The sequence below is a fragment of the Hemitrygon akajei genome, chromosome 16 (assembly GCF_048418815.1).
Source record: "Hemitrygon akajei chromosome 16, sHemAka1.3, whole genome shotgun sequence".
NCBI classification, from domain to species: domain Eukaryota; kingdom Metazoa; phylum Chordata; class Chondrichthyes; order Myliobatiformes; family Dasyatidae; genus Hemitrygon; species Hemitrygon akajei.
In genome coordinates this window covers 43,953,998-43,978,465 of record NC_133139.1, presented here as the reverse complement: position 1 = coordinate 43,978,465, position 24,468 = coordinate 43,953,998, and positions in this window count along the sequence as shown.

Genomic DNA, 24,468 nt, shown 5'->3' with positions numbered 1-24,468 from the left:
TAACCGGAAGTCGGCTGCTATACGGCAGCTCGAACAGTTCTTAAAGCGGGAAATGTCAACTCAGTTCTTTAAAGTAGTATTGCAAAAAGTCCAAAATGATTTACAGTCAGTTAGGAGAGACTTTCCTTGAAGTAATAAACTCTCTTTCGTGATGTTACTGCTGATCCCAGCCGAAGTATGCCTTGCCCAAAGAATTTATGATGAAGGAAATAAAACGGCTTAAAGGTACTAACCTTTTCCTTGGCGAAACCCTGCATCCAGCTCTTTCTGCTCTTTTAGCAGGAGCTATCTTGGATTGCAGTTTACTAATTCCTTCCGAAAGAAGATCAAATAAGGTCAAACGTGTTTCACTACCGACAACACCAACTTTTCTTGATCCTTCAGCTTCCCGAACTTGGATAATTCTTCACTCGCTGACTGGACTTTAACTGGCAGTGATTTTCAGAACTGCCAGCACAACAATTCTTACAGTAAACATTAAAACTCATCTTTTAAAATGAAACTGCATCATAAAATTAAATATGCAGCACAACGGAGTCACTGACAAATTAAGCCACAAACTGACCTACGTCACAGGGAGGGGTTCTCCTTTTATACCCTGTTATAAAAAAACATCACATGACCTCTCACTGATGGGAAAATTACATCACTCCACCATCACAAGACCATTACATCTTGCCCAGCAGAGCCTCAATTACATCCTGGTCATGTGACAATCCCAGGATACCCACGGGTACGTAACACTATCTCTCTCTAATGCTATTGTAAAGGAGATAGAATTATGATCACTATCTCCAAAATGCTCTCCCACTGAGAGGTCTGACACCTGACCAGGTTCATTTCCCAATACCAAATCACGTACCCTCTCTTGTAGGCTTATCAAGAGGAATCTCCCCAACCGACATGCCTGCACTTGTGAACCAAAGTCTCTCAAACCTCACTAGTCAACCTGTTATAAGTGTTATGGCACAACAAAATCGTGCCTATATCTATGGTTTATGTGCTCTGGAATATGGATAGCTGGTGCGGCCCTGATAACGATTCACACTGCCCCACAAATTACTGGACATCTTTTGTCACCAGGAATTAATATTTAAAGAACACGTGAACTGAGGTCCAATGCTTAAGTGTAGGCTAATATGGATTATCCACAAGTGCCTTGTTTTGTTCTCAGTTCTCATTTCAGTCTCGTACCATGTCTCAATCAGAGTCATGGATAATCCCCCTTCCTCTTCAAGGTCTCTCATCACAGTGTGATTAAGGCAATATGGACCCAAAGGTGTATCAGAGTCATTCATCAGCTGTGGCCAGCAACAGTGAGAAAATTTCAAGATCGTGCCTGGAGATACATGATCTCCAGGTCACCATGTGCTAACCATCACAGGGAGGAAGCCAGAGTCGCTCAGGTGAGGATGTTGGTTGATCTGTGGAGCCAGTACGACATCCAACCTCGGAGAATATTGCGCGGTACCTCATGAGCTTGCTACGGCTCCTTACACATTACTTGTTGGTGTTCGAACTCCGCTCAGCCTGGTTCCATGCAAAACCTGGAAAAATGGCCTTCATGATCTCCCCCTCCTGACCCGGAGAGCCCTGATATGGGCCATTGCACACTGGGAGTGAAGTTCGGAGATTTGCTCCGATTCGAGCCATGAGGAGCGTGGCCATTTATCCCGCTTCTGATCTTGGAGTGGGTGCATTTTGTCTCAAGGAAACCTTCAGGCCATAAACTGCACCCATGTGTGTTCTTTTCCAGGCAACCATCGCTGCAAAGTTGAACTACAACTTTGGAAATATAGAGCTGCTTGTGGTCAGTTGGGCTCTGGAGAAATGGTGACACTGGTGTGAAGGGGCCAAGAACACTTATCGTACTAACAGAACAAAAAAACTGACAAATTCAGGAGGGCAGAGACTGAATTCCAGGTAGGCCAGGTGGTCTCTTTTCTGTAAATGCTTTCATTTTGTAATTTGTTTAATTAATTGAAAGGTTCTAAAGTTAAAAGTTTGTTAATTGATTTTAATTAATGCTGCTTACATCATGCTAAACAGTAAAGTTACTAAAAAACCATAAGCAAAATCTATATGAATGAAAATATAGCATAAGATAGTTTTATTCAAGTTATTGAAAAAAACATTTTCTCATAAAAGACATGATCAGGCTGAAATACAGGCCTAGCATGTGAAACCTATCCTTATATTTTGTGCACAAATACTCATTTCTGTGTTGAACTTGAGATAAGCACACATGGATTTCACCTTGAAAGGAAATGAGACAATCTCACTCCTTGTCCTTGATGCTTGACAAACAAGAAAATGCTTCCTCATACATATAAGAATTTGAAAACTGCAGCAAAATGTTCATTGTTTCCCTATGATTGCGGGATACACTTCTTTCACTGAAATCCAGAACTTCTTCAGTAGCGGTTTACCTCAACTGCACAAACAGACTAGAGTTCCTCTTCTCTCAACGTCAAGTTCTCAGTCTGAGCAGATGATTTACAGGAAGGGTCCCTCACCCAGTCACACACTTGTGTTGAAAGAGAGGGAAAATACTGTTCAGTTTTGCTCTGCAGCTCTTCCAGGTGGTTTTCAATAAGACTCGAGACTTTCTGATCCTTCCTTACTCTCAAGCCCAAGTAGCAGTGGAAACATATCAAGATTTCCTTTTGCAACATGATTTTTCCAAAGATTCTGTTTCCTTTTAAATCAAGAATCTTGTCATTTGATGTCAAAACATTTTAAACAGGGCAGTGCAGAGACTGGCTTAGCTGTTTTTCTTGTCGAAAAACGTCTGTTAATTAGGCTAGTTTCTGCGGCCATTCTTATTCTTCAAAGCTCTCAGCAAAATCCGGCCGACTATTTTCTTGAAAGTACAGCTGCAATTCACCGTGCAGATCATCCTGTTTTCAAGCATCCTACTGATAACTCTAAGCCAACGAATTTCTATATGTAACAGATATCTCTTTGTTCCGGTTTTCACACAGTATTTGAAAAATTCTCAAGTGAACTGGTCTTCATTTAATAAACCTAACAATTTTTCCTTAATAAAGTTATCCATTTTTGAACATCATCCAGAACTTCATTTCATCTCCAAAACTTTTTGACATCAGTACCTCTTTGTGACGAAATCCATGCATCTTTTTTTGTTCTTCGACAAGAGAAATGAACCTGTCAAGGCAGAAGCCGGCAAATCTTACAAATGTTATTACGTAATATTTATTGGTGAAATCTGTTGACTCATCAACCTGGATAGAGAAGCTGTTGTTTTTCAGTTTATCACATAAAACCTCTTCAGGATCATGTGACATGCAATCAATACATCGAACTATCGCACTGTTTGAGAGCGACCTCATTCTCGCCCGAACAAAAAAAATAAAAATGTGCAGGAACCCATTCTCATACAATGGCATGCAAAAGTTTGGGAACCCCTTGTCAAAATTTCTGTTACTCTGAATAGCAAAAGGACTAAAAGTTGAACTGATTTCCAAAAGGCAAAATGTTCTATTCAAAAGGTTCAAAGGAACATGTAAACAAGCCTGATGCATTTTGGAAACAAGTCATCTGGACTGACAAAGTTAAAATAGAACTTTTTGGCCGCAATGAGCAAAGTTTAGTTTGAAGAAAAAGGGTGCAGAATTTCATTGAAAGAACACCTCTCCAACTGTTAAGCACAGGGGTGGATCGATCATGCTTTGGGCTTGTGTTGCAGCCAGTGGCACAGGGAACATTTACTGGTAGAGGGAAGAATGAATTCAATTAAATACCAGCAAGTTCTAGAGGCAAACATCACACCATCTGTAAAAAAGCTGAAGATGAAAAGAGGATGGTTTCTACAACAGGACAATGATCCTAAACACACCTCAAAATCCCCAATGGACTACCTCAAGAGGCGCAAGCTGAACGTTTTGCCATGGCCCTCACAGTCCCCTGACCTAAACATCATCGAGAATCTGTGGATAGACCTGAAAAGAGCAGGGCATGCATGACAGCACAAGAGTCTCGCAGAACAAGAAGCCTTTTGCAAGGAAGAATGGGTGAAAATTCCCAAACTAGAATTGCAAGACTCTTAGCTGACTACAAAAAGCGTTTACAAGCTGTGATACTTGCTAAAAGCGTGTTACTAAGCACTGCCATGCAGGGTGTCCAAACTTTTATTTCGGGCCATTTTCCTTTTTTGTTATAATAAAACTGTAAAAGATGGAAATAAAAAAATGTATTCCTGCTTAAAATATTAATGAAATGTATCATCTTTAACATTATGACATTTGGAAATCAGTTCATCTTTTACTCGCTTAGCAAGTCGCAGTAACAGAAATATTGACCAGGGGTGCACAAAATTTTGCATGCCACTGTACGTGGACGAATGTGCTATTCTCATGCACACGGAGGACGCGCTATAGGCTGCAGTCACTCAGTTAGCTAAGGCTGCAAGGGCTTTCGGGTGAATGGTCAGTCTGAAGAAAACAATGATCCTCTATCAGAAATCCCTCGTGGCGTTTAGAGCACATCTGGGATCAACACTTACGACCACCCTCTGTCCACGGTTCAAAAGTTCACCTACCTAGGAAGAGTTATTTCCAAGGATGCTACGGCAGGAAGGGACGAAAGCAATCGAATTTCCAGAGCTACCAGTGCCTTCGGGCACCTCCAGGAAAGTGCGTGGAAGAACCACCAGCTACGGCTGTCCACAAAAATCCATGGGCTGCGGTCGTCACACCACTGCTATACGGCTCCCAACCCTGGGACTTGCACCGTGAGCAAATCCGGTTGCTCGAGCGCTTCCATCAGCACTGCCTACATTCCATCATAATTATCAGCTGGCAAGATCCTGTCCCCGACAATGAGGTCCTGGAGAAGGCCGAACGTCCATTTTTTTGCTCAGGCAGCTGCAGTAGCCACATTACGCGTCTCGCATGGACAACTCCAGGTTATCAAAATCAGTACTCTGTGGAGAACTCTCTCAGGGCTAGAGAGATTGTGGTGTCCCGCGCAAGAGGTACAAAGTCATTCATGATGCAATGACAGAGACACACCAGTACAATTAGAGAAATCCCACACCAACATCTTCTAAGTCAGTGATATCTCACTGCACACCTACAGGATGAAATAATTATCATTGTCATAATTTTACACTGAAAAATATCAGTAGTTAAATATTACAACATACACTCTGCAATTGATATTTAGCAAAATAAATAATGAGACAATTCAGCCCATTAGATCCATATAAGCTCCCAGCAGAGTAACTCCACTGATGCCAATTCTATTCTCCTCACACGTAAGACCAAAAGACCATAAGATATGGAAGCAGAAGTAGGCTATTCGGCTATTTTCAATCATGGGCTGATCCAATTCTTCTAGTCATCCCCATTCCTCTGCCTTCACCCCATACCCTTTGATGCCTTAGTTAATCAAGAACCTATCTATCTCAGCCTTAAATACACCCAATGACTTGGCCTCCACAGCTGCTCGTGGCAAAAAAATCCACAAATTTACCACGCCCTGACTAAATTAATTCCTCCACAACTCAGTTCTAAATGGACGTCCTTCGAACCTGAAGTTGTGTCCTTTTGTCCTAGAATACTATACCATGGGAAATAACTTTGCCATATCTAATCTGTTCAGGCATCTGCAGAATACAGAATACAGAATGTTTCTATGAGATCCCCCTTCATTCTCCTGAACTCCATGGAGTACAGCCCAAGAGCTGCCAGTCGTTCCTCTTATGGTAACCGTTTGATTCCTGGAATCATTCGTCTGAACCTTCTCTGAACCCTCTCCAATGTCAGTATATCCTTTCTAAAATAAAGAGCCCAAAACTGCACACAATACTCCAAGTGTGGTCTCACAAGTGCCTTATAGAGCTTCAACATCACATCCCTGCACTTATATTCTATACATCTGGAAATGAATGCCAACATTGCATCTACCTTCTTCACAACTGACTCAACCTACAGGTTAACCTTTAGGGTATCTTGCATAAGGACTCCCAAGTCCCTTTGCATTTCTGCATTTTGAAATATTTCATTTGCCACCTCTTTGCCCATTCCCCTAAACTATCTAAGTCTCTCTGCAGGCTCTCTGTTTCCTCAACATTCTCTGCTCCTCCACCTAATTTTGAATCATCGGCAAATTTACCCACAAATCCATTAATACTATAGTACAAACCATTGGCATACATTGTAAAAAGCAGCAGTCCCAACACTGACCCCTTTGGAATTCCACTGGTAACCGGCAGACAGTCAGAATAGGATCCCTTTATTCCCACTTTCTGTTTTCTGCCAAACACCCAATATTCCACCCATGCTAGTAACTTCTCTGTAATTCTGTGGGCTCTTATCTTGCTAAGCAGCCTCATGTGTGGCACCTCGTCAAAGGCCTTCTGAAAATCCAAGTACATCACATCTACTACATCTACTTTGTCTACCCTACTTGTAATTTCCTCAAAGAATTGCAGTAGGTTTGCCAGGCAGGATTTTCCTTTGTGGAAACCATGCTGGATTTGGCCTATCTTGTCATGTGCTTCAAGGTACTCTGTAGTCTCATCCCTAACAATCGATTCCAACAGCTTCCCAATGACAAGATCTCAGGCTAACAGCTCTATAGTTTCCTTTCTGCTGCCACCCACCCTTCTCAAACAGCGGAGTAACATTTACAATTTTCCAATCATCCTGTGCAATGCCGGAATCTATCAATTCTTGAAAGATCATGATTAATACCTCTCCAATCTCTCCAGCTATTTCCTTCAGAACTTGAGGTTGCGTTCCATCAGGCCCAGAAGATTTATCAACCCTCAAACCATTAAGCTTCCCAAGCACCTTATCAGTCATAATTTTCACTGCAGAAACTTCACTTCCTTGACACTCTTGAATGTCCAGTATACTGCAGACATCTTCCACTGTGAAGACTAATACAAAATATGCATTCAGTTCCTCTGCTATCTCTGCATCTCTCATTACAATATCTCCAGCATCGTAACTACCCTCGACTATCTTTGACTCTTTATATACTTAAAAAATCCTTTATTATTTTCTTTGATAATTAGTTGCCAGCTTCCTTTCATTATTCATCTTTTCCTTCCTAATGACCTTCTTAGTTTCCTTCTGCAAGTTTTTAAAAGCTTCCCAATCTTCTATCTTCCCACTAGCTCTGGCTTTCTTGTATGCCCTCTCTTTTGCTTTTACTTTGGCTCTGACTTCACTTGTCAGCCACAATAGTGTCCTTCTTCCCTAAGAAAATTTCTTCTTATTTGGAATATCTCTGTCTTGCATTTCCCTCATTTTTTATGGAAACTCCAGCCGTTGCTGCTCTGCTGTCCTTCCCACATATACACTTTTCCAGTCAACTTCGGCCAGTTCCCCTCTCATGCCATTGTAATTTTCTTTATTCCACTGAAATAACAGCACATTGGATTTTACTTTTTTTTCTCTCAAATATCACTCAGCTCCACCTACCTGCCTTTTCCCCATAATCCTTAATTCCCCCACTATGTAAAAATCTATGTAACTGTATCTTAAATATATTAAGTGAAGAAGTTTTAACTGTTCCCTGGGTAAAGAATTCTGCAGATTCACCACTCTCTGAGAAACGCAGTTTCTCCTCATCTCTGTCCTAAATCTTCTCCCCTGAATCATGAGGCAATGACCACAAATTCTAGTCTCACCTACTAATGGAAACAACTTTCCTACTTCTATCCTATCTATCCCTTTCAAAAGTTTGTATTTTTCTATAAGATCCCCTCTCATTCTTTTTTTAAAAACTTTTTTATTGAATGTTCAAATAGGTTACAGAAAGAAAAAAAATTATCAACCCTCCCCCCCCCCCCCAACATATCCCTATAGAAAAAAAAAAGAAGAAAGAAAGAAAGAAAGAACGAAAGAAAGAAAGAAAGAAAGAATGCCTGGATATCGGAAGATCCCCACATGCTCCATGGTTCATAATAGCTTTAATATGTATATTTATTTCTTTCCCCAGACAACCAATAATTTTATCTTCGGAGCACCTATATATTTAATCCTATTTTTGTAAATAAGGGCGCCAAATTTTCAGAAATATTTCATATTTATCTCTTAAATTATAAGTAATTTTTTCAAGTAGAATGCAGCTAAAAATTTCATTCTTCCAATGATCTATACTTAAGTATGAATCCAATTTCCAAGTAACTGCTATTGCTTTTTTGGCTATTGCCAATGCAATTTTTATGAATTATTTCTGATATTTATTCAATTTGGATTTTGATTTTATCCCTTCAATATCGCCTAGTAAAAATAATATTGTATTGTGTGGAAGTTGTATTCCAATAATTTGTTCCAGTAAAACTCTTAAATTTGTCCAAAAAGGTTGAATTTTAGAATGACCAAGTAGAGTGTAAAAAAGTACCAATTTCTTGATTACATCGAAAACATTGATCAGATAAATTTGAGTTTAATCTATTTATTTTTTGTGGTGTAATATATATTTGATGTAAAAAGTTATATTGTACTAATCTTAGTTGAACATTTATTGTATTTGTTATACTGTCAAGACATAATCTTGACCAACTTGTTTCATCAATTTTAATATTCAAATCAGTTTCCCATTTTTGTCTTGACTTTTGAATTCCTTGTTTAATTGCCTGTTTTTGAATCAAATTATACATACCAGAAATACATTTTTTAATTTTTCCTTTATGAATTAAAGTTTCTATTTCATTAGGTTTCGGCAATAACATTGTTTGACCCAGTTTATCTCTTAAATAAGCCCTTAATTGGAAATAACAGAAAAGAGTGTTATTTGATATTTTATATTTATTCTTTAATTGGTCAAATGACATTAATATAAATCCTTCAAAACAGTCTCCTATATATCTAACCTTTGTGAAACCAGTTATATAAAAGTTGATTATCCATTGTAAAAGGGATAAGTTTATTTTGAATTAAAGGTCTCTTTGCTAATAAAGATTTCTTTATCTCATCATCAACATTTATCTTATTCCATAAATCAATCAAATGTTTTAGTATAGGAGATTCTTTCTTATCCCGTATCCATTTAGATTCTCATTTATATATAAAATCTTCTGGTATATTTTCTCCTATTTTGTCTAATTCTATTCTAATCCATGCCGGTTTATCTTCATCAAAAAAAGATGCAATAAATCTAAGTTGATTTGCTTTGTAATAATTCTTAAAATTTGGTCATTGTAACCCTCCTAAGTCAAATTTCCATGTCAATTTTTCCAACGATATTCTTGACATCTTAACTTTCCAAAGGAATTTCCTCACACATTTATTTAACTCTTGAAAATTTTCTGCGGTAATTGTATTGATAATGTTTGGAATAAATATTGTAATCTAGGGAATATATTCATTTTTACAGCATTGACTCTACCTATAAATGTTATTGGTAACATCATCCATTTATCAAGATCCTCTTGAATTTTTTTCAATAATGGCAAATAATTTAACTTATATAAATTCTTTATATCATTATCAACTCTTATACCTAAATACTTTATACCATTTATCGGCCATCTAAATTGAGTTATTAATCAACAATGACTATAGTAAGGGGTAGAATTTCACTTTTATCCCAATTTATTTTGTACCCTGATATTTTCCCATATTCTTCCAATCTACAAGATAATTTACGCAACAAATGTAATGGGTTAGTTAGATAAATCAGAACATCATCAGCAAATAAGTTAATCTTATATTCCTCCTGATTAACTCTGAAACCCATAATATCTGAGTCCGTTCTAATTAATTCAGCTAATGTTTCTATTGCCAACACAAATAAAGCAGATGATAATGGACAACCTTGTCTAGTTGACCTTGTTAACTGAAATGATGTTGAAATTTGGCCATTTGTCACCACTTTAGTTTTGGGGTTAGTATTTAAGGTTTTAATCCATTTTATAAAAGATACTCCTAATCCATATTTTTCCAATACCTTAAATAAAAAATCCCATTCCAATCTATCAAATGCTTTTTCTGCATCCAAAGCAACTGCTACACTCATTTCTTCCCTCTTTTGTGCCAAATGCATTATGCTAAGTAACTGAGGAACATTATCTGCCAATTGTCTATTTTTAATAAATCCTGTTTGGTCCATGTGTATTAATTTTGGTAAGTATTTAGATAATCTGTTAGATAAAATCTTTGCTATTATTTTATAATCCGTGTTCAACAAAGAAATAGGTCTATATGATGTTGGTTTTAAAAGATCTCTGTCTTTTTTTGGCAATACTATTAAAATAGTTGTCGAAAAAGATTCTGGAAGTTTATGCATTCTTTCCGCTTGGTGTATTAGCTCCATAAAAGGAGGAATTAATAAATCTTTAAACTTTTTGTAAAATTCAGGCGGGAAACCATCTTCTCCTGGAGATTAATTACTCTGAAGTGATCCTAGAGCTCCTTCGACCTCTTTTAATGTAAAAGGCACATCTAATCCCTTCTGTTCATCCAAATTCAATTTTAGGAGAGTTATTTGTGATAAAAACCTTTCTATCTCAACAACATCATTTTGTGATTCTGATTGATACAATTCAGAATTTAAAAAAATTAAAGTTTCATTGATTTCTAAAGGTTTATAAGTAATTTTATTTACACTTGTTCTAATTACATTTATCGTTTTGGAAGCCTGGTCTGTTTTTAACTGCCAAGCAAGAATTTTGTGTGATCTTTCACCTAGTTCATAATATCTGTTTAGTTCTCATAATTGATTTTTCTGTTCGGTATGTCTGAAGTGTATTATATTGTAGTTTCTTATTAACAAGTTGTCTTTGTTTTTGTTCTGTCATATATCTTTGAGATTCTTGTTCTAATTTTGTAATCTCTTTTTCCAATTGATCTATTTCTACCATATATTCTTTAATTTTAGAAGTATAACTTATTATCTGGCCTCTCAAATATGCCTTCATCGCTTCCCATAATATAAATTTATCATCAACTGAATGTGAGTTTGTATCTAAAAAAAACTAAATGTTTTTTCATAAAATCACAAATATCTTGACGTTTTAATAATATTGAATTAAATCTCCATCTGTAAATTGATTCCTCCTTATCCATCATTATCATTGTCATTATCAAGGGGGAATGATCTGACAATACTCTTGCTTTATATTCCATATTTTTCACTGTCTTGAATATTCACTGATAGTAAGAAAAAATCTATCCTTGAATAAGTTTTAAGTCCATTTGAATAAAATGAATAATCTCTTTCACTTGGGTTAATTCTTCTCCATATATCAATCAAATTTAAATCTTTCATCAATGATAAAGTTAATTTTGCCACTTTTGGTTTTGTAACAACCTTTGTTGACCTATCTAAAACTGGGTCTAGACAAAAGTTAAAGTCTCCACCTATTAATATTTTACCGTGTGCGTCAACCAAATTCAAAAAAGCCTCCTGTATAAATTTTACATCGTTTTCATTTGGTGCATAAATATTCATAAGAGTCCATAGTTCTGAAAAGATTTGACAATGTATAATTACATATCTTCTTGCAGAATCAATTAGTACATCTTGTATTTTAATTGGTAAAGTTTTGTTGACCGAAATTGCAACTCCCCTCCCTTCTGAATTAAATGAAGCTGCTATAACATTTCCGACCCAATCTCTCTTTAATTTCTGATATTCTATCTCTGTTAAGTGTGTTTCTTGTATAAAAGCTATATCTGTTTTCATTTTCTTAATGTATGTTAAAATTCTTTTTCTTTTCACCGGTCCATTAAGCCCATTAACATTAAAACTTTAAAAATTCAGTAAATTAGTCATTATTTTTAACGGGGTTACTCCAGTCTATAATAATACATAATATTTCAACTCTCATAGTACCTTGGGGAATTATTTTAAAATTCTCCATGTTGCTATGTGTCTCCCCTCCGATCATCCTGGCAAAGAAAGATAAAAGAAAAATAGATTATAAAGAAAAAAAAACCCCTGCTAATGTTATGAATGAAAAAAAACACAACATTACCCTCCTCCGTTGTGCGGGTCATGGCAAACGCCATGATTACACATGTGAATCCCATAGCCATCGATCCGAAGTTCCTCCAGCTCCCCCGTAACATGAAAAAAGTATATATAAGATGAGAAAAAATAATATCACTACTCTCGATTAATATTTCTCAAATTTTTACCTTTCTCCCTGTATCATATAATTAAAAGTATATTTAAATATTCTTCTGTCCTTAATGTCCATCAACTCACTTCAGTGTCCCCGTCTTCACCTTTAATCTGTTTCACTTTTAAATCTTTACTGCGACTAGTGAATATTTGAGAGTTCTTGTGCAAACTCCTCTGCATCCCGATGATCAGTAAAAAATCTTCTTTTTCCGTCATCCAAAAAAATTATCAGTGTTGCCGGGTGGCGCAATATAAATTTATAACCCTTTTCCCATAAAACTTTTTTCGCGGGGTTAAATTCCTTCTTTCTCTTCAAAAGGTCATAACTTATATCAGGATACAGAAGAACTGCTTTCCCTTCTATCATCAATGGCTCATTTTTCTTTCTGGCATATTGTGCAGCCACCTTCAAGATCTTTTCTTTATCTTGATATCTTAAGCATTTTATCAAGATTGGTCGTGGGTTTTGATCAGGTTGGGGTTTTGATCTTAAGGCTCTGTGGACCCTTTCGATTTCAATCAACTGGGTTCCCTCTTCCATTTCCAAATTTTCCGGGATCCATTTTTGAAAATTTTTTTATTAGATCCTCTCCCTCTATCCCTTCTTTAAGACCAACAATTTTAATATTATTTCATCTACTAAAATTTTCAAGCACGTCTATTTTTTCCAACAGTCGTTTTCTTTCTGATGTCCAGGCAAGAATATTATCTTCCATTTTATTCACTCTCTCAATAGTGTCTCCCGTTATTTCTTCCAGATTTTTAACTTTCTTGTCCATTTTCTCCTGTTTTCTCACCATTTTATCAAACATAGCCTTCATATTTTTAATATCTTCTTGTATTATTTTTATTTTTTTAAATTCTTTTAATTCATGCATTATTTGCACCAAAGCTTCTCTTATGTCTCCAGAATATCTTCCACCTCCAATCTCTTCCTGTTGTTCTTCTTTTACCTCCTCATCTTCATCTGTATGTTCCAGAGAATCCGAATCCACCTCGCGTTCATTTTCACTTTCACTTCCAATCGTAGCAGGGATTTGTAGTTCAAATTGCTCATACCTTCCTGCGTGCATGCGCAGTTCCTGTTGTTCCTCTTGGAGGCTGTTGATGCTACGGCCAATTTCTGTTCTGTATCGCCGGAGGTAAGATGCACTTGCGTCCGAGGCTTCTTCATGGTGTCCGGCTCAACTTGTACTATCTTCAAAGTAGAAGTTTTCTTCTTTGTCTGTTTAGGAGACATATCTAAGGAAAATCCTGAGTAGTTTAAACGTAGTTTTTAGAAAATATTTACTAACTTTTCTTCACTTAAACATTAATTTATTAGTTTTTTTATGGGAGAGCTGGATATTCGCGTCTCGATCCTACGTCATCACGTGACGTCCCCCGCCGCCTCTCATTCTTCTGAATTCCAGGGAGTATAGCCCTAGGTGACTCAATCTCTCCTCATAGGTTAACCCCTTCATCACTGGAAACAATCTGGTGAACCTCCTCTGCACTGCCTCCAGAGCTAGTATATCCTTCCTAAAGTACGGAGACCAGAACTGCACACACTACTCCAGGTGTGGCCTCACCACACCCAGAATAGTTGCAGCATGGTCTCCGTGCTCTTGAATTCAATACCTCTAGCAATGAAGGCCAGCATTCTGTTTGCCTTCTGAATAACCTGTTAAACCTGCAATCCAACTTTATGTGATTCAACAACAACAAGCTGTTCTAAAAAGGCATCCTTTAGACATTCCACAAATTCTCTATCTTGAGGTCAAGTACTGACCTGGTTTTTCCAATCTACTTTCATGTTAAAATCCCCAGCAATTATAATGACAGTGCCTTTCTGACATATAGTTGCTACCTCCTGCTGTAATTTCTAATCCACATCCTGGCTGCTGTTTGAAGACCAGTACACAACTGTCATTATGGTCCTTTTACCCTTGCGAGCCCATAGACACTCGACACCTTCCAATCCTATGCCATCACTTTCTAATTGTTAAATATTATCTCTTTTACACAGAGCTAAACCACCCCCTCTGCCTACTAAATTATCTTTCTGATGCATTTTATATCCTTGGATGTTCAGCTCCCAATGGCACTCATCCTTTTGCCAAGTTTCAGAATTGGCCACAACATCATATTCGCCAATCTGTAGCTGAATTTCAAGATTGTCCATTTTATACCTTATATTGCGTGCATTCAAATATAACACTTTCAGTCCAGGATTTGTTGCTTTCTGCTTTTCCTGCACCACACCTCTATTGCCCTGTAAATTATACCACTGGCTGTGATTAAGCCTCATCTCCTGCCTGTTCTTTCTATAATCTCTGTTGCACGCTATCTTTGATTTATTTCAGTTTTCCCCTTCCTCAACTCTATCACTCCGGTTCCCATCCCTCTGCCAAATTAGTTTAAACTCTCCCTAACAGCTTTATTAAATGTCCCCGCTAGCATATTGGACCCCTTTGGGTTCAAGTGTAACCCATCCTTTTTGTACATGTCATACCTCCACCAGAAGAGGCCCCAATGATCCAGGAATCTGAAGCCCTGCCCCCTACACAGGTCTCTGAGCCACACATTAATACACCTGATCATGCTATTCTTGTCCTCGCTAGTTCATGGCTCAGGAAGCAATCCTGAGTTTACTACGCTGGAGGTTCTGGCAAACACATGCCATCAAACTCCCTTTGACTTGACTGTTGTTTCAATGCACAAAGGGAAACTTTACTGGAAAATATCTGCACAGTGCAAGGAAAATAAAGCATCAGTGGGAAACTCAAGTAGTCACGGAGAGAACATAAAAACTTCACATGGACAAGCTCGGGATCAAATCTAGGTCACGGAAGCTGTGAGATATCAGCACTGTATGACACCCCTCACATGCTACCGAGGCATCCTTGTGCTGATACTCTCAATGCATGGCCCACTGCTTCTGTAGAAAGTAGGTGAGAATAAGGGAGAAACTGGGCAGCCCTGGAACTGGTGAGCTCTGGTTTACTCTGCACCATTTTGCCAAATGTAGCTGCAGTCCAAACCAGTGGGCTGATCAATTGTGGAATAACAATTGGAGAGTCAGTGAGGGGAGAGGAATGACAGCAGATTTACTCTACTCCACTCTGTAGCAAACTGCCGAAAGACAGAATTCACAGCTGTTTATAACATGGAGAACTGTACTGGTTGCTATTTATATATCTTGGGCTGCAAGGACATTCAAGATGTTAGTATCTGGGGGGAATGTAATTATATAATTAACTCCAGTGGGGTATTTCTCCTAAATGAAGCTAAGGCACACTGCATCATTAGTATTCATTAACGATTATCCGCTGAATAGTGCAAACCCAGGTCATAAATCTGTGAATCCATAGTGTCTCAAAGAGAACAGAAATGGAGAAATCTGGATTCTGTAATGATAGGAAAGAAAGAGAGAGAGTAGTACAGAACATGACAGGCCTTTTGAGCCACGAGGTTAATTAATGCCAAACAAAACAATTCCTTTCTGCCTACACACTGTTCATATGTCTTCCTTCTCTGCAAATTCATGTGCCTACCTAAGAACCTCTTCAATGCTTTTTTACAACACTGTTTTATTTTTCATTTTTGGTTCATTTAAACACAGACACAGTGTTGAGAAAAAGTGCTTGTAACTCAGCTACCAGTAGGAAATGATGGAATCATGATAGAAACAGGCAACTTAGACATTTCATAAGAACTGATGATATAGGAGCAGGAAAGGAATAGATGCTGAGAGGTAACCTCACTACCAGATCCCAGATTCTCTCCTGAGCAATTCAATTTCATAACAAAGGGTACTGCAGTAATGTAGAAGCTTGGCAAAGATTTCTCTTCTTCAGGGCTCCAGAACCCTGGATTCTCCACCTCAGAGAGCTATGGAGGAGTAGACATTGAATATAGTTGCGTCTGAACTAATTTCTGCTCTGTAGAAAGTTGAGGTTGTGCAGGGAACATTGGGCTTGGTGGAGTTGAGGCCAAGAACAAATCAGGCCTGAGTGTGTTGAAGGGTTGAGCAAGAGACAAGAGAAACCTGCAGCTAGGGTTTGACTGGAATTGAGATAATACATACGTGTGTATCAGTGAAATTTAAGGCTGTGTTCATTGACGTTAAAAACAAACGTGGTCACGAAACATGTTCTCACACAGATTGTGTCCTCATGACCTGAATCTGATCATCAATCTCTCTGAGCAAAAGGACTCTGGAGATGGGGACAGGACCAGTCCATAGGACCGCTCCTTGCTGCCCCATCATTTATTCAGGTCACAGTATCATGATCTTGGCCTGAATGACACTTTCTTGATGTAATCCCATTATCGGGTTTCCACAGAAGATCTGCCCAGTCGCAGCCACAAATCTATTCAGTGAGTTGGCTTCTATTATCTTATGGGGAATAGAACTGCAAAGATCCACCTTTGCTAGATTTTCTAAAATGTATGGAGGCTGACAGATCCCTAGGGCCAGACCAGCTATATCCAACAACAAAGTGGCTGGCAAGAGAAGAAATTAGGAGCTCTTGTTCAGATATTTGCCTCATCGTCTGCCACAGTCAAGTGCTGGTAAGGGTCTGGATGGCAGCAAATGTGCATATACAGAAAAAGGATGGCAAAGAATACTGGGAACTATAGACCAGTTAGTCTAACATCTGGGGCAGGTAAATCCTAGAGAACATTCTGAGGGATAAGATATGCACACATCTTGAAAGACATGAAAAAGAGAAAATCTCAGAAGCTGCAAATCCAAGCAGAATGCACAAAATGTTAGGGGAACTCAGCAGGCCAAGTAGCGTCAGCAGAAGAAGTATAGTCGACATTTCAGGATGCGACCCTCCACACATGGGTTGATTAGCGGCATTGGCATGACTTTGTGCATGGGAGATCATGTCTTATGAATCTGATTGAGATTTTTCATTATGCAATATCTGAAAGCCGATGAGGACAGAGCCATAGATGAGATTTATGTGACCTGTTGAAAGTCTTTAATGTTCACTTGTTAGGCTACTCTGGAAGGATGAATCACATGGAAACAGTAAGAACTGTCAAAATGATGACACAATTGGCTTGATCGAAAAAAGCATAGGGAGCAATCAAGGTGGACAATTCTTTCTCAGTCTGGTTACCATTATTAATGGTATGGGGGATGCTGGACCCATTGATGTTTGGCATCTCTATCAACAATCTGAATAAGAACATACAAGGATTAATAAGTTTGCAGCTGACAGTAAAATATGCGGTATAGCAGATCGACAATGAAGAAGGTCATTATAAATTACAGGGAGATGGAGAATGTCAAATAGAGTTTAATTTGGATAAGGGCAAGTCATTGCATTTTGCAAGATCAAAGCGAGTTAGAACTTTCACATAAATGGCAGGACTCTGGGAAGAGCTGTTGAATAGAGGTGTCTTAGAATACCAGTTTAACTGAAAGTGTTGTCACAGGTAGACAGAGTAGGAATTAAAGCATTTGACACTGTGGGCTTCATACCTTGGGCATTTACTCACCTCCTAACTCAGCAAATCTTGTCCACCACCTACAAGGCTCAAGTCAGTCGTGCGATAGAATGCTGTCCAGCTGTTTGGATGAGAGCGGCTTCAACATACTCAGGAAGTTCAAAACCATAAGTACTCACATGGGCCTAGCTATGCCTCTGTTTAGTTGGCTATGTGGGACAGTTCTTATTTGAAAAACTATTCAGGCATCCATCCCCAACTTTTTCCATTACATTGACAATGCATCAGCACACACAAATTGCTGGTGGAACACAGCAGGCCAGGCAGCATCTATAAGGAGAAGCACTGTCGACATTTTGGGCCAAGACCCTTCAACAGGACTAACTGAAAGGAAAGATAGTAAGAGATTTAAAAGTAGTAGGGGGAGGGGGAAATGCAAAATAATAGGAGAAGACTGGAGGAGGTGGGATGAAGCTAAGAGCTGGAAAGGTGATTGGCGAAAGTGATACAGAGCTGGAGAAGGGAAAGGATCATGGGACAGGAGGCCTCAGGAGAAAGAAAGGGAGAAGCACTAGAGGGAGATGGAGAACAGGCAAACAACTAAATATGTCAGGGATGGGGTAAGAAGGGGAGGAGGGGCATTAACAGAAGTTAGAGAAGTCAATGTTCATGCCATCAGGTTGGAGGCTAGCCAGCCGGTATATAAGGTGTTGTTCCTCCAACCTGAGTTTGGATTCATTTTGACAGTAGAGGAGGCCATGGATAGACATATCAGAATGGGAATGGGACGTGGAATTAAAATGTGTGCCCAATGGGAGATCTTATTCTATCGCACATCGTATCCACTTCCTGACAATACTTTTCAATAACATTTTTGCGGAGTTGCTTGGAGTGTTCTTTTGTCTTCTTGGTGCACGTTTTGCCAGGATACTGACTCACCAGCAGTTGGACCTTCTAGATGCAATTGTATTTTACAACAATCAATTGTAACACCTTGACTATACACAGGTGATGTCCAGTTAACTGATTATGTGACTTCTAAAACCAATTGGCTGCACCACTGATGATTTGGTGTGTCATATTAAATTGGGTGAATACTTACACTATCAAGTATTTTGTGTGTAACATGTTGTAAGGTTTCACTGATAATGTAATAGTTTCTCTGTAGCAGCAAAATTTGTTTTAACTAGAGATAATGGGATTTGAAATGCTGTTGTTCTTTCTGTGAGTCTGGAAGAGCGATTTTCACGGTCTTTGGTTGGATAGAGGAGAAGAAGGAAGACGCATGTGGAGAGAGCTGGAAGACCACCAGACGGAGTGGACTGACAGTGAAGTCCGAAGATTGGCGATGCTTGGAAGAGGTCGATGGTTGACGAATGGCCGTATTTGTGAGCTCCAACATGAAGTTTTGATTAGTCTCTTAAAATGGGCCCCGGGAGTTGTGGAGTGACAAACTTATCTTTGTGGCAGGATCTCTAAGTTTACCCGTTGGAAGTATTTTAGAAACTGCAAATGGACCTGTCAACAGTAAACAGTGGACAGCATTCTATCGCACATCTTAATTCCACGTCCCATTCCCATTCTGATATGTCTAACCATGGCCTCCTCTACTGTCAAAATGAATCCAAACTCAGGTTGGAGGAACAACACCTTATATACCGGCTGGCTAGCCTCCAACCTGATGGCATGAACATTGACTTCTCTAACTTCTGTTAATGCCCCTCCTCCCCTTCTTACTCCATCCCTGACATATTTAGTTGTTTGCCTGTTCTCCATCTCCCTCTAGTGCTTCCCCCCCACCCTTTCTTTCTCCCTAGGCCTCCCGTCCCATGATCCTTTCCCTTCTCCTGCTCTGTATCTCTTTTGCCAATCACCTTTCCAGCTCTTAGCTTCATCCCACCCCCTCCAGTCTTCTCCTATCATTTTTGCATTTCCCCCTCCCCCCACTACTTTCAAATATCTTAGTATCTCTCCTTTCAGTTAGTCCTGATGAAGGGTCTCGGCCTGAAACGTCGATAGTGCTTCTCCTTATAGATGCTGCCTGGCCTGCTGTGTTCCACCAGCATTTTGTGTGTGTTGTTTGAATTTCCAGCATCTGCAGATTTCCTGATGTTGACAATGCATCAGTATTGTATCCTGATTTCATGAAAAATTTGTCAATTTCACCATTGTTATCATATACTTCTATACTGACCTTCAACGATGATCATATCTGTTAACACCTGATAGCATTTCTGTTGGAACACAGTGAAATGCTCATAGAGCCTAATTTGGAAGGACAGATTCAGGTGTTGATGAGGACATACACTGACCTACAATTTGCCGAGTCACTTGTTCTCTTCCCCGGGAGGCCACTGCAAAATAATTCTGTGACAAGGAACTAATTATAGATGCTGCAGTCTCCTATTTACCTTTTCCATGGAAACAGATTATTTCAAATGTTACCAAGAGTGAACATTTCCTATATTTTATTTGTGTCTGTTTATTTGGATTCTTGGCAGTCAGCTAGTGATGCAGCATTATCTGTATTAGTATCCTCATGGAAATATAAGGGTCACTTGAATGATCATACATTTGTAGAACTTTATTAGGTGGTGCAAATGCTAGGGGTAGATCTGTAAAGGCGTCTTCTTGGAAGGAAGCATTACAACAACAATGACAAATGATCAAAACCAAACATTCTTTCTGTTAATGTTTTTTTTCTCTGGACCTCGATTTTCTATATGAGGTTCACTGCTTGAATGTCTCTGCCTTTGAGAATTCCTTTATAAGTTTTCTCTTCATGTAGCTTTCCCATAGATTTCTTATCTACTCTGAACAGGGATGGCACACCCATTGATTAAACAATGGAGGAGATGAAGTTTTCAACAGGCTGATGGGAGAGATGGCAGGTCTCTGGTTGTGTTCTGGGAGAGCAAATAACCATTGAAATTTCATAATTACAGTTTGTAATAACTGTGAATCACTCTCCTTGAGTAGCATAACAGCATGACTGAAGTCAGAAGCCATGATAAGGACATAAATGACACAGTTCATGTTGTAGGTGTTACCAAGATCCACCAGTCTTCGCTTTCCTGTATCCGATCTTGCTGTAAGTCTTGAGTACAACGTTTCCAATGCATTTTTGTGACATTCAGACATTCTGATTCAGCGGCTGATTTAGTTTTTCCACATTTGGAATTGGCAAATCCTTTATTGCTTCTATGACAGTTTCATGTAGGGCAGGGAAGCCTGAAAGCCAGATCACATAGTGTACCAAGTTCGGTACTTATTATTGACAGCTTATTGCAAAACTGGACTCTTCTTCAGAAAGAGTCATTATTAATTTGTGAATGCCAGGTAGAAACACAAGGAATGCTTCTAACGAATGTTAGAAACTCAGTCATGGCTATCCACCGTTTACTGTTGACAGGTCCATTTACAGTTTCTAAAATACTTCCAACAGGTAAACTTAGAGATCCTGCCACAAAGATAAGTTTGTCACTCCACAACTCCCAGGGCCCATTTTAAGAGAATAATCAAAACTTCATGTTGGAGCCCACAAATACGGCCATTCATCAACCATCAACCTCTTCTGAGCATCGCCAGTCTTCGGACTTCACTGTCAGTCCACTCCGTCTGGTGGTCTTCCAGCTCTCTCCACGTGCATCTTCCTTCTTCTCCTCTATCCAACCAAAGACCGTGAAAATCGCTCTTCCAGACTCACAGAAAGAACAACAGCATTTCAAATCCCATTATCTCTAGTTAAAACAAACATTTCTGCTACACAGAGACCATTATGTTATCAATGAAACCTTAGAACATGGTACACACAAAATACTTGATAGTGTAAGTATTCACCCAATTTAATATGACACACCAAATCATCAGTGGTGCAGCCAATTGGTTTTAGAAGTCACATAATCAGTTAACTGGACATCACCTGTGTATAGTCAAGGTGTTACAATTGATTGTTGTAAAATACAATTGCATCTAGAAGGTCCAACTGCTGGTGAGTCAGTATCCTGGCAAAACATGCACCATGAAGACAAAACAACACTCCACGCAACTCCGCAAAAAGGTTATTGAAAAGTATTGTCAGGAAGTGGATACAAGCTAATGTCCAAGTCACTGAATATCCCTTGGAGTACAGTTAAGTCAATCATAAAGAAATAGAAAGAATATGGCACAGCTGTTAATCTGCCTGAAGCAGGCCATCCTCAAAAACTGTGTGACCATGCAAGAAGTGGACTGGTGAGGGAGACTACCAAGAGAGACATGACAACTCTGGAGAAGTTACAAGCTTCAGTGGCTGAGGTGGGAGAGACTGCACATACATCCCGGTTGCTTCAGCAGATGCAGGTTTATAGGAGAGCAGCAAACAAAAAGCCACTGTTGAAAAAATCTCACATGAAATCTCGGCTAGAGTTTGCCAGAAGTCATGTAAGACACTGAAGTCAGCTCGAAGAAGGTTTGATGGTCTAATAAAACCTATGTTGAACATTTTGGCCATCGGGCTAAACACTATATTTGGTATAAGCCAAACATCGCCCATCAGCAACAACACACTATCTGTACTTGAAGCATGCTCTGGGGATGCTTCTCCACCGCAGGCCTTGTCTGGCTTGTAAGGCTAAGCCAAAGCTACAAAGGAATGACTTAAAAACAACAGTTAATGCCCTGGAGTGCCCAAGTTAGAGTCCAGACCTCAATCAAATTGTGAATTTGTGGCAGGTCTTGAAAAGAGCTGTTCACTCATGATCCCCATGCGATCTGACAGAGCTTGAGCAATTATGTAATGAAGAAGGGGGAAAACTTGAGGTGTCCAAATGTGCAAAGTTGATAGGACCTATCCACACAGACACAAGGCTGTAATTGCTTCCCAAGATGGTTCTACAAAATACTGACTTGGAGCGGGTGACTTCTTATGAAATCAATCATTTAAGCAACACACGCAAAGCAATATGCAAACACAATCCGAAACAGTCTTTCCAAGTGTGGTGAGACTTCCCCTGTGAGTATGTTGGGGGTCATATACTGAGTTTGGTATTCCTGGTATGGCATCCTGTATATTGTTGAAACCTGATGTAGATTGAGAGACTGATTTGTGGAGCACCTAAGCTCAGTCCGCCAGAAAAAGCAGGATCTCCCTCTGGTCAACCATTTTACCTCCACTTACAATTCCTACTTTGATACTTCAATCCATGGCCTCATCTACTGTCACAATGAGGCCACACTCAGGTTGGAGGAACAACTCCTTGTATTCCATCTTGGTAGCTTCCAACCTGACGGCAGGAATATCAATTTCTCAAACTACTGGGAATGACTGCACCCCACCGCTTCCCAATCTCCACTCCCTTTTCCCTCTATTACCTTATTTTTTGCCTGCCTATCACTTCCCTCTGGTGCTCTTCTCCCCATTTTCCTTCTTCCATGGCCTACTGTCCTCTCCTATCAGTCTCCACCTTCTCCTGCCCTGTGTCTCTTTCACAAGCGACTTCATCGCTCCTCCTCATGCTTTCACCTATCACCTTATTTTTCTCACTCCACTTCCACCCGCCCACCCACTCCAGCTCTTAAATCTGCTCCTGATCTTTTTTCTCCAGTCCAGCCAAAGGTCTCAGCCTGAAACATCGACTGTAATTTTTTTCCATAAATACTGCCTGGCCTGCTTAGTTCCTCCAGCATTTTGTGTGAGTTGCTTTGACTTCTAGCATCTGCAGATTTTCTCTTGTTGCAGCCAATTATTTTGTTTTATATTTGCAATTGAGCTAGATCACTTTGTAGAGATCTGTTTTCACTTTGACACAAAATAGTCTTTTTTTCTGTTGATCAGTGTTAAAAAAGCCAAATTCAGTTCACTGTGATTCAATGTTGTAAAACAATAAAACGTGAAAACTTCCAGTTGGGTTGAATACCTTTTGTAGGCACTATAACTGAGGATATGGGGAATGCACTAACAATGAATAAGATGGAAATGAATCATCTTCTCGTGACTTCCAATAGTCAACCTGACAGAGATGGCAAGATAATAGATACGTCTAGCTTGCAACGATATATTACCCAGGGCTGTAGCAGAGGTGGGTTGGTTGGGGTATACCTTAGGAATCTGGATTTCCTCTGCTAGTCTGGTGTCAAATAAAATTATTGCCGAACCAGAGGCTGCCAAGGCTCTCACAGAATACTTGAGTCTCCCCCAAGATAACAGGGATGGGAAGACCACTCCGGGACTTGACAAAACGGGAAAAAAGCTTGACATTGTTTCAGCTCTTTCCTCACTGGATGTTAGGTGACTCAAAGCAGGCTTTTCCACAGTATCAGCAACACCACTGCCTCATATGTCCTTCTCGTTCTGCTGGGAGACCCAGGTTCTTCCAAGTTGCATGGGATCTTCCAGAAATGTTTGTGGGGTTCTGCATTCGTTATCAGATTGAAAAACTGAGGTAGTCATTGGGCAATTCTAAGAACAGGCCTTCCAGGTGAAATCGGCATGTCTCTCCGGCCTTCTTTCAGAAATATGGTTGTAGATTCTTATGTTGATGTCCATAAATTCCTGCAGATCCTCAACTAAACCCTGGTTGCAAGGATGTCTTTTAGCTGGTGATGTCATCCCCAGCTAAAAGAACAACAAAAACCTACTCTCTGTCATTAGGATACGTAATCACTGGAATAGTCAGCCATGGATCGCAACCCAAGATGCAGCTGGAGGAGTCTGAGACCCTGGCAGGATGAAACAATACCCCCTTTCATCATTCTTGGGGAAAAAAAATTATTTCAGAATACACTGGAGCATCCTCCTCTCATAAAACCAGTGCTCATAAAAGGCCCCTGCCCAAGAAGAGGGAAGTTATGTAAGTTATCTTACTCCTGTCTGAGGAGAACATTGTGGTTTTTAATTTAAAGACCTGAGATCATTGACTGCATAATCCGCACCAA